This window comes from Bos javanicus, chromosome 13 (assembly GCF_032452875.1).
Source record: "Bos javanicus breed banteng chromosome 13, ARS-OSU_banteng_1.0, whole genome shotgun sequence".
Lineage (NCBI taxonomy): Eukaryota > Metazoa > Chordata > Mammalia > Artiodactyla > Bovidae > Bos > Bos javanicus.
This window is the reverse complement of record NC_083880.1, coordinates 56,388,798-56,401,041: the sequence shown is the minus strand read 5'-3', so window position 1 is coordinate 56,401,041 and position 12,244 is coordinate 56,388,798.

Here is a 12,244-nt window from a genome sequence, read left to right as displayed (position 1 = left end):
TGTGTAAGACAGAAAATTATCAGAGAGAAACTTATACTGCTGCTGCTGCTGCTGCTAAGTCGCTTCAGTCGTGTCCGACTCTGTGCGACCCCATAGACGGCAGCCCACCAGGCTCCCCCGTCCCTGGGATTCTCCAGGCAAGAACACTGGAGTGGGTTGCCATTTCCTTCTCCAATGCATAAAAGTGAAAAGTGAAAGTGAAGTCGCTCAGTCGTGTCCGACTCCTAGCGACCCCATTGACTTCAGCCTACCAGGCTCCTCCGCCCATGAGATTTTCTAGGCAAGAGTACTGGAGTGGGGTGCCATCGCCTTCTCCGGAAACTTATACTATGTTTTACTTAATCAAGTTAGATTAATGCAATGGTTCTCAAACACTGATTCATGGACTAGTGTTATTTAGTTATGAAATATTAAAAAAAATAAGACAAAGCAGGTAATAGTACTTTATCAATTCTTTGGGCACCTGATGCAAAGAGCTAACTCATTGGAAAAGACCCTGATGCTAGGAAAGATTGAGGGCATGAGGAGAAGGGGGCAACAGAGGATGAGATGGTCGGATGGCATCATTGACTCACTGGACTTGAGTTTGAGCAAACTTCGGGAGATAATGAAGGACAGGGAAGCCTGGCGTGCTGCAGTCCATGGGGTCGCAAGGAGCTGGACATGACCGAGCAACTGAACTACAACAACTAAGGTTAATTTTTTAGTTTTGACAAATGTGTTATGTTTATAAGACGTCATCATTGCAAGAAGCTGGGTGAAGAGTATATAGGAACTCTGCCCTATTTTTGCAACTTTTCTGTAAATATAAAAATTCTCCAGAATGGAAGTTTACTTAAATAACCCCTCCCTCCAAGCAACAACAAGCAACAAAACAAGGATGATGGTAATGACTTTAGTACACACTCAAGACTAGAAGACTCTCCTTTATTCTAAAATTATACTCTTTCAACCTTTTGCTGTTAAAGTGTCCTTTTATGAAGTGGAGTTAGATGGAAATTGTATTTGTTTCCCACTTGAGTACATAAAAAATGACAATTCTAGGTGAGTTTTCCAGGGTTGCAACAGATGCTGTTGGGGTCCTGTCCCCACTGTCAGCCTTCAGTCTTGCCTGCATGGCTGGGAGTCTCTAAGACATGCTGTTCACACTGGCCCCTAAGGCCCCAGTGAGACTGAGCCCCCTTGGTCCACACAGGCACCCTGCCCTTTGATGTGTATCCATCATATTGGCTCCTTCCTTACCTGCCTCACCTCCCCACCCCCAATGGTGTTGGCTGGGACCACTTGAATTTCCTGCTCTGAGAGCCTTGGTCTTCTCCAGGGGTAGCCAAATTAAGTCACTTGAGGCTTGTGAATTCCAAGTCCTGGGGACCACAGACTAAAAGTTAGGCAGAGACATGGACTAATGTATATAGCCCTCAGGATGGCTGTTAGCAACATCCACGCTCAGTGATGGACCTACGGTAGATTCCTGAAGCTGCCACGAAAAAGTCTCAACAATTGAGTGACGTGTGTAGCAGAAATCTAAGTCTCACGTTTCTGCAGGCTCAAAGTCTGAAACTGAGGCATTGGAAGGGCCCTGCTCCCTCTGAAGGCTTGGGGAGCATCAGCCCTGGCCTTGTCTAGCTTCCCACTGTGGCTGGCCAGCCGTGCCTCTCCTCGGCTCGCTCCGCATCACTCTCACCCCTGACTCTGTCTCACGTGGTGTTAGTTCTCCTGCGCACCTCTGCTTTCCTCTCCTTGTCTCATACTCCAGTCGCATTGCACTAAGGGCCACCTTACCCCAGTGTGTATCCAAATAAGGTCACATCCTGTGATTCTGTGAGAACATGGATCTTTGAGGGACTCCACCCAACCCCAGGCAGGATGCAGCGAGAAAGCAGACGAGACCTGCCTCAAGATGCTGTCACATGCGTGGGCCTTGTGGGGGTGGGGAGATTTTAACTGAACAAACACACTCATCAGTGAATAACAACAAAGGTGAAGACTTTCCAGGGCTTCCCTGGTGGCTGAGTGGTGAAGAATCCCCTTGCCAGTGCAGGAGATGTGGGTTCGATCTGTGGGTGGGGAAGATCACCTGGAGAAGTAAATGGCTACACACTCTTGTGTTCTTGCCTGGGAAATCCCATGAACAGAGGAGCCTGGCAGGCTTACAGTCCTGAGGTCGCAAAGAGTCAGACATGACTGAGGGACTAAGCACACAGTGGCTTTGCTAGCAGGGCCCACACTTGCTGGCTGCAAACCACAGTAGCGTTACACCCAGAAAAACCACACTCAGCACTGGCTTACAACGTAAGTGGCCTAAGTAATTGCATCTGAAGCCCCATTTGCAGAAAGGGGCTGACTGACAGTTCATTCTCTCTGAGACATTGAGATTGATTACCTAAGAAAGACAAGGAAATCGCATAGGAAGCCCCATTATTGGGGCAAAGTGTGTAACTCTGTAACTCACTAACTGCACTGCGTCCACGGAGCAGGGGGTTCGATGCCGGGCTCTCTGGGAAGCTCTAGATATGAAATGACTTTGCATGATGCAGCTCCGATGCTAAAAGCGCAATGCTCAGGACTACATGATTCAGTGAGAAAATATAAATGGAAAATTACTGGAGCTGAAATTTTATTGCCAAGTTATTTATCTTTGTTATTACTTTCCAAATCCTTTTGTGCGTTTTGTTCACGGTGCTGGATAGAGGCACTCTTACTTACACTTTAAACAGAGATTAGGAGGGAAAAATATTCCTCACGACACCACAAAATACCAGATTAAGTCTCAGCCAGGCCTGTGACTTCTCTCATTACAATGAAATATCTAGACACTGAAGCAACAATAATAGTAAAAAAAAAAAAAAAGTTCTGCAGTTCTTTTCACAGACAGTTCACATGGCTTCCTATTGATGCCACTTAGCATTTCTTATTAGAATAATAATGTGAGAACAGGGCTCCCAAAGACATGGCCTGGAATTTCCTAATTTCCTAATTCCAGCCTCCAGCTCATCAGGCAGGTATTCTGGATCACTTCCAGGAGGGGATGGGTGACAGTGACCTAGGTGAATCAGACCACTGAGATAATATCAATATTAGTAACAATAATAACCTGCCTTTTCCTCTTATAGAGCTCTGTTTCCTTTTTTTTTTATTTAATTAAAAATTGCATACGATTTTATTAAATTGAAACTGATTTTCTTTGTAAAATAAAAAAGACATTTAAAACAGATGATACATAAACATACATATTTATATGTTCTAGCAGAAGTTCACATTTTTTTTGCATTCATTCTTTGAGCAATGATTTCCTGCCACATTCAGAGAAAAAAGAATTACGCTTTTTGCTTTTGGTTCTCTTACTTGATTTTTTACAGTAACGCAGCATGGGCAGTGGGGCAGTGTCGCCGTCCTGACACCAGAGCGCAGGGCTGTTCAGAGGCAGGCTGTGGACCAGCAGTGCTGAGGCTGGTACCTGGCAGCTTGGGAGAAATGGTAGAGATGCTGACCCTCAGCCCAGGCCTGGAGCTGAGAGTTGGGGCCCCAGAATCTGTGTGAATAGCACTCCAGGCGACTCTCAGGAGGGTTTTTGGGGTGCAGAAGCCGGTTCCTTTATGGCATCGCAGTTGGATGGCCATAAAGACATTGTTGTATGAGGTTAGGTCCCCTGGGTTCAAATCTCTGATTCACCACTCCATCACTGCCCTCTAGGACATCAGAAGCGTCAGTTCTTCACTTGCCTGCCTAAAACTAGGCACATTCTTATAGTGAGGGTCAGGTGCGGGGCATTTTCATTGGTCTGCCTCCTCATTCTTCATGTAACCTTCCTAGCCACCCCACATAGCCAGATAGGTGTGACATACCTTCAAGGAAGAAGGGGACTGAGTTTTTGCATGGGCGAATCACGTTCTGAGGCTGCTGGTTTGAGTGTCCATCAGAGTCATGCATGCTGCTGACAGAATGAGTTCTGCTGCCCCAGAAACCTGATAGAGTCTGCGGCTGGGCTGGAGGATGTGGGGGATCACACCATCAGGAGGTGTGGTGGGGAGAAGCATCGGCTAATATGGAAGCAGAGTTCAGGAAACAGCGAGGCAGCAGATTCTGCAGACTGCAGATTCCACAAGAGACCATGACGATACCCCCCACCCGACAAGTTCTTACAGAACTCTGCCCCGCCCCCTCCAAGGTTCGAGTCTCTGCCCCTATTCTTTGTGCTGGCTGTATTGGGTAGAGGTGGTGGGAGTGAGGCTGTGTGGCTTCTGGGGCTCTGTTGAAAAAAGTGAGGCAGGGTTCCTCTGGCTCTGTCTCTCTCTGGACAAACCCCTTGTGGAGCTCTGAGCTGCCAGGCTGGGATTCCTCTCACCTGCGGTCACCATGCTGTGGACAGGGTATGCACAGAGACAGTGAGCAATATCCCATCTTGGCAGTGCGGCATGGAGTCAGACAGGGTCTATCTGCTATCAGAAGTAGGGACCTGGTAGCCAAAAAGCACTGATTATGTCCAAAGGGAGCTGTTTTCTGTGAATTTGTGTTCTAACATGAGAATCAGGGATGGGGGTTGCATATCAAATAGAAGAGGAAAGAGTGGTGGCTGTCAGGATTATCCCAACAACTTGGATATTTTGAGAAAGGAGCTGAAGAGATGGTAAAGACTTCTAGAGTAGTGCGCTGGGAAACCTGTGGTGGGCCAAGTATCGGCTCCCAAAGATGTCTGCTCTAGTCCCCAGTAGTTGGTGATGGACATGAAAGCCTGGCGTGTTATAGTCCATGGGGTCGCAGAGTCGGACATGACTGAACGATTGAACTGAGCCCCTGGGACCTGTAAATAACTCACCTTACATGGCAAAAGTGCCATGGGAGATGTGGTTACATTAAGGACCTTGGGATCGGAGATCATCGTGGATTATCAGGGGGCTCTGTGCACTCTCAGGAATTCTTACAGACCTGGAAGAGGAAGGGGGAGGGGTGTTCAGAGACAAGAGATAAGAGAGGGCCTCCACCCACCACTGCAGTGCTGAAGGTGCAGGCAGGGAGCTAGGAGCCCGGGAATGTACGTGGTGATACTAAGGAGCTGGGCAGGGCCCTCAGCTGACAACCAGCACGCAACTGGGGCCTCGACACCCCAGCAGCAGGGCAGGGCATGCTGCCCTCACCGTGAATGAGCAGGAATGCTTTTCCTTTGAGGCCAGTGCAAACTTCTGCCTTCAGACTGGGGAAGTAGCAAGTGATGTCTAGTCACTGCATCTGTGACCCTTTGCTACAGTGCTTAGTCACTCAGTCATGTCTGACTCTTTGTGACCCCATGGACTGCAACCTGCCAGGCTCCTCTGTCCATGGGGATTCTCTAGGAAAGAATACTGGAGTGGGTCGCCATGCCCTCCTCACAGAAGTAGCCACAGAAAAGGGATAAGGTAAAGAGCTGTGTTGTATCAAATCAACAGAGCTGAGCTCAGCACAAATTCTGGCTCATCCTCTTAACTATGACCTTGACCTCTTAGAGACTGAGCCTCCCTGCCTCTTACAAAGAAAGAATAGAATGACCCACCTCCGGGGGTTGTGTGTTAATTGACTAAGATTATCCTTGAGGGCAGTTAGCGTAGTAATACCCAACTCATCCTAAATGCTCAATGACTGTGGGATTGAGAAATGAGGGAAAGAGAGCTCCTGAATAGTTTCAGGATTTTTTTTTAAATAGATAAACTAGGTCAAGAAGAAATATAGCTTGAATATATGTTGCAGGTTAATTCAATTTTGAAGTCTTTTGAGAGCTTTAGTATTTTCAGCACTCTGAAATTGTAGAGTGCTGAAAATACTCCCAATACATTGAAATTTCATTAGAAGGTAATGCACAAAACCACACCTTATTTTTCTCAAAAGAAAAAGGATGTGAAGGGAAGGAGGAAGGAACACATCATTTTAAAATTCCACTTCCAAATACATCCATTTTGTGACATTTAAAATAGCAATCAGATCCATATGCCTCAGCTATAGTGTCGCAGAGAGTTGAAAACCAACCACATGAGCATGGGATTATTTCTGTCTGTAAAGGTTAATCTTGGAAGAGAGCAAATGTGCATGTCCCCCATTTCATATGGCCTAATGCGGGGTTTCTCTTTTGAATTGCTTTTCCCTTACACACACACACACACACACACACACACACACACACACACGTACGTACGTACACAGTCTTTTACCCAACTCATTTATTTGTCTCTTTCTGGAGGGACTATTAATAGAAGTTTGGTGTGTTGGGGTTCAAGTCCTAGCTCCACCACCTGCCAGGGCTTGGGATTGGGTTGGTTCCTTGTCAGCTGTGTCTCCGAGCCTGTGAGCCCATGCCTGTGACATGAAGACTGTAGGGGTAACTGTGTGATGGGTGGGGCTCCTGGAGGGGGGAAACAAGAGAATTCTTATGGGGCACTTAGCAGAGGTGGTGCCTCGGGTCCTCAGGCTCTCATTGTTTCTGGTGCGTTCGCTCACCCAGGCAGGCCAGTGTCTGAGCTGGAGTTTTCCAACTCTAGCATCTCAGAAGTTAATGAAAGCTCCAGGACTGGGCATCTCATCAGCCTGTCCTTCACTTTTCAGCTCCTGGGTGTTCTGCCGATGACTTTGCTGCTGTTTTTTTTGATGCGGTGTGCACTTAAATACATTCACCACCCTCCAGTCTGCGCCCTCCCCCACCTCATGGTATGAATATCCAGACTGAGCCCTTGTCCTCAAGTGACCCAGCCAGGCCAGTCTCACGCACATGCAGTGACAGAATCCATCGTCTTTGCTCACTGGTTTATTAACACAAAATTACTTTTTAACTCACGATTACAATAACAACGATTATTGCAATTGAATTGGAATTCAAGGAGCCTTGCGGTGGTTCAATGATTATTTTCATCTTGCCATTACTGATGTTGTTAATAACTCATGAGAGTTACATTCATCATCCGCTCCGATCAGTGTCACGTCACCCGCAGTGGAAGCAGGGGCCTTTATTAGAGCCCCGTCCAAGGTGCATGTCCTTGTTGGCATCTCCGTCAACTTCTGTTTGACCCCTGGACTGTCCCCGGCTTCCGCCTGTCCAGTTGTCTCCGTGGAATTCTCGGGCACGGCAGTATCTCAGTCCTGTTCCCCTAAACACATTCTTCGGTTCGGGAGTGTTTATGCAGCCCATTTGCAGGATGCCATGATGGAAACTCATTCTCCCTGCCTTCAAGCTGGGGAGCAGAGGGAGGGCAGGTTTGCCCACAGACCCTGGGCAATAGCCGCTGTGGGAGGAGTGCAGGCCCTGGGCTGCCACTTTTCTTAGGGAAAGGGTGGGCATGGGGCCAGGCATTCACCCCAAGACCCAGTGGTGCTTCCTGGCATGAGGTGGGGACATCTCTGTATTAGAAAATGGCAGGAAACAGGACTGCCTGGGCAGCAGAGTGCTCGGTCCATTGTGATCGGACCAGGTGAGAACGATGACACATGAGGGAATCCTGAGGTATTGCTGGGAGTCGTGCATTTCAGGGTCTCCTTGAGGCTGAGGTCAGGGAGGGGCTGGGGCTCTGTGGGGAGAGCTGTTTATCTGAAGTGGGAAATCTGCAGACCCACTCCCCGGGGAAGGGGGTGTGACTGTGTGGCACCGAGTGGTTTTGCACAGGACACCGGGGTTGGCAGAGTGAAACGGATACAGACACGGAAAATAAAGGAAGATGAAGGCTCCCAGGAACGCGAAAACGCACGATAGGGTGTCGTGTGTAGGTCTGCAAGGGAGCAGCTTCCCAGTCTGCTGGGAAGGTTGTGCAGGGGGCCATCAGGGTGGCCTCGAGCTCCAGTGAGTGCTGTGGAATCTTGACGAGCACTAGGGAGGCTGAGCAGGGCACTGGCCACCACATCTTAGGTTTCTACATTTTTAATAATTTTTTTTGTCCATTTGCGGAGCCTTTCTGCATGGGAAAGGCTGTGCTTTGGGGGCGGGGGTGCAACTCAGGGTCCTGTCAAAACTGCAAGCACATCCAGGTGACCCATGCCCTTTACTGGCCCTCACCCATCTCTTCAACCAGTATTTCTGAGCAGCTTTTAAAGTACCAGACAGCAGGGCTAGAGCTGTGAGCAAAACTGTGAAGTCCCTGCCCTCACAGGGCTCATGTTCTGGCCCAGAGACAGGCAGGAAGTACATAAGCAGTCACGTGGCTTGTCCTGGGGTGGGGTGGGGTGGGGGGGTCATGCTGCAAAGTGAAACAAGCTGAAAGCTGAAGAGATGGCTGGAGACTCTGTTGGGAAAGGTCTTCCTGGAAAGATGTGTTGGAGGGAACAAGTGCAGCCGGAAGTGAGGGACCCACGAGAACTCCCTGGGGGCAGAGCTGTGCTTGGTCTCACAGTGTCTTTGCAGAAGAGTTGGGGGAGGGCGGCGGAGTGGAGGGTAGCTGGGGAGGGGGCAGACCACCAGAGAAGCACAGCCTGGGAGCCTGGATAGGTGTGCTGAGACTGATGCACGAAGCTGGCTGTGGGGCAGAAGGATAGGTGTGCGTATCCAAGTCATTCAGGGGATCCGAGTAATCCACTCAAATTTAGCCTCTGTGTTTCCTGATGACCCTCAGGTGGAGCTGTGGACAAAGTGTGTGTACTCCTCGGTCATGCTCACAGTGGGATCCGGCAGTGGTACCGGTGGGGACAGAACACACAGGCGTATGGCTCAGCTAGCCCTTCTCAACCAGGGGTGATTCTGCTCCCAGGAATCGCCTGAGACTCTCTGGTTAGAGCAAGACTGAAAGTGACACTTGGCAGGTCCCAGAGAACTTGGATTTCAAACAAAGAGAGTTTCTTCATGTATTCAGTCACAACATCTGCTGAACATCTATCCATCCATGTGCAGGACACCCTGCGATTTGCTCCGTCTCCCAGGAAATCATTCAGAATGTTTACACTACTGCCCCTGCACATTAGAAACAGACCTTCTGCCAGGCAGTGGGGAGCCACGGTGGTGCCACATCAGAATCCAGGAAACTGGTTCAGCCACGAGGTGTGCTGCTCAACTCATGATTTACCTGGGAACTGCAGGTTCCAAATGTCATGAGTGCCCCCTCCCAGGGTCTCTGATTGGTAGAATGTGCCCATGAGGGTCCCTTCTCCCCATCACTGCCCATGGAGCCCCTCTTGGTAAAGGCCTCTGGTTCTGCTGTGCCTTGCTGTGAGCTGTCTACACGCGGGGCCTTCTGCACCACAGGCATTGGTGGTATTTGCTGAATGAATGAAGGAAAGAGTGGTCGTGGTGTAGTGCATGTCACTCAGTCCTGTCTGACTCTTTGTGGCCTCATGGACTGTAGCCCATCAGGCTCCTTTGTCCACGGGATTTCTCAGACAAGTATTCTGGAGTGGGTTGCTATTTCCTCCTCCAGAGGATCTTCTCAACCTAGTGATCAAACCAGAGTCTCCTGCATCTCCTGCATTAGCAGGCCATTTCTTTTTCCTACTGAGTCACCCGGGAAGCCCAGCTGCGGTATAGTGGGTTCAGTGAAGCTCACTGCAGGGGAAGCCATGAGTCCATGTCCAGCATCTTTCCTGAAGAAAGCGGGGACTCTGAGTGCCCAGCACCAGCCTCACCCACTCCTGGGGGTTCCAAGACCAGGATGGTTATTGTGAGCATGTGCACAGCAGCCAGGGACCCGCATGAGCTGGTGGAATGGCTGGAGAAGGAGGAGGGGTTAACTTAGAAGCAAAGAGAGGTCCTGCCTGCAAGACACACTGGAGCTCAAGGCAGATGTTGTTAGGATTTTCAGCTGCAGAACATCCCCCTCCTCCTGCATTAGAGGAGCAGCCCAAGGGTGTTCCCTCCGTACCTCGGACCCTCCTGGAAACCACCAGGACCTTGGACAGGGAGGTCATGAAGATTTTCTGCAGCAACAAAAATGAAACCCAGAACGAATCTATTTTTACCACTTCCAGTGTGGGCTCACCTGACCTGTAATTGTGATGTTCATGCTGGTTTTGCCTCTCCGCCCCTTCCTATCAATTTGATTTGGGAGATAAATATGCTGTGGCATCACTGAGAGAGAAATACACCTCAGAGAGTGGAGTTGGGGGTGCTCGGAGGGCACTGAGTGAAATTTTAATCAGTTCTTTCTGGTCTCTACCTGCTCGTGTAACTAATCACATACATGTGTCCAGAGGGCAGAGCTTGGCACAATATGTTTCCATTAACAAATCACTCCTTAATCAGCCTCCCCCACCCAGGGCAGCTCAGGGAGCAAGAGGTGGTCTTTCTGTGACTTGGGATGTTTGGGGGGACACAGCCCAGTCTTTGTGTGTGGTGGGCATCCCATGCGTGACCTTTCACCGAGTCAGCTTCTGCGTTTCTTGGCCCCATGGTTGGGTCCGCAGGGACCTTGCTTGCATGGACTCTCCTCCTCCTCTCCTGCTTCATGACCTCAGGGCCTGCTTCAGCCTAGACACTTTAGTCAGTGGCTGATGGCCACTCACTCTCATTCCCACCTTGGGGAGGGGTCTTCTTATTGGGAAAATCATTTTCCTTAAATGTGTCAATACTTGATTCCAACAAATTCCGTCCCTCCTGCTGGAAGTCCAGACCACCCGCTCAGCCAGAGTGGCAGGTGCGTCCTGTGCTGTGGGGCCCAGGTGCACTGCAGGAACCCTGAGCTCATCCCTGCATCTATACTTACCCCATCTCCAGTGAGACCACCTGCTTCTCTGACCTCACACCCGAACACAACCCAGGGGACAAGTGAAACTACTTGGTGGTGGTTGCTAAGAGTTCTTGTTACCAAGAAAATCCATGCAAGTAATAGAAACTGCTGTTTGGGTTTTTATTTTTTTTTAAGAGGACAAAAATCAGGGTTAAGCCTGGGTTTCAGTCTCCTGCCAAAATATACTAGAGAAAAATGGAGGGTTTTGTGAAAGGAAACACACCCAGGATCACAGGAAAGGCTTAATAGCTGGATTTTTACCTGACAGAGGCTGTGTCCACTGTGAGATCAGCTTATCTCTTCGTCTCTCCCTCTTTTACCCTCCTTGGCTTTCTTATCAGTAAAATGAGGTTGGAGAAAATAGACTGTCTCATAGGATTGGAGATACTGCTTGTAAAGTGCTTATTAGCACAGGGCCTGGCACACAGCAAGTGCCCAATAAATACTTGGCTGTTAGAATGGAATTACTATGCTTATTAGCAATCAATCAATCAAAAATATGAAAGTCAGGCCGTTCCTCAGTGATTAGCCAGTGCATAGGGGAAGGGCAGAAAAGAGTTTGGGATTTTCTTTCCAGAATTTCTGTTCTATCTTATTTTCCTATATCTAGCTCACTTTTCTTCATTAGTCATTAGCTACTCTTTGTTGAATGTTTACTATAGTCTTGGTGCTTTTCACAGACTGTCCTATTGAATCCTGAGTTGTCTGTGACCTCCCCACTTTGCACTCTGTGTGTGTGTAGATCAAGTGTGATTAAGTTTAAGTGTGTTGCTGAATGTTCCAGCCACTGGGTGGTGTGACTGGGATTTGAATCCAAATGGGTGACTCTGAGTTCCTTCTCATGACTGATGCAGGGTGAAGAGGCATCATCGTGGTGAAGGTGCTCTGTATAGCCCGGGTTTACATCTTCCTGGGTCTCTCCTGAAACTCATTCCTGCCCTTCCCAGGTGGTGCAGTGGTGAAGAATCTGCCTTTGGAGAAGGAAATGGCAACCCACTCCAATAGTCTTGCCTGGAGAATCCCAGGGATGGGGGAGCCTGGTGGGCTGCCGTCTCTGGCAGAGTTGGACATGACTGAAGTGACTTAGCAGCAGCAGAAGGAGATGCAGGAGATGTAGGTTTGATCCTTGGGTCCAGAAGATCCCTTGGAGAAGGAAAAGGCAACCAACTCTAGTATTCTTGCCTGGAGAATCCCACGGCTAGAGGAATCTGGCAGGCAGCAGTCCATGGGGTAGCAAAGAGTTGGACATGACTGAGCATGCAGGCACGTTGAAAGTCCATAAAGAAAAAAAAAAATCCAGAATGAAACTTATTGCTATTGACCAACATATAATGGTAAGGATTCTCATGTGCAGCCTCCAGCAGGGGGCTTCACTGTGTCCATTTCTGCCAATGCACCGAGGATGTTCTTAGTGTCCCCCTGGAACCTTCTGGAAATAATGCTTGTCATTGCAGCAGCTACCCAAAGTAGAGAGAATTAAGTTTGCAGCAACATCAAAAACCACCCACCCAATCCATTTTTCTTTGCTTGCAGTTCGTTTTGTATTTTCTTCTCCTATCTCCATCATCTTTTTTCCTCCA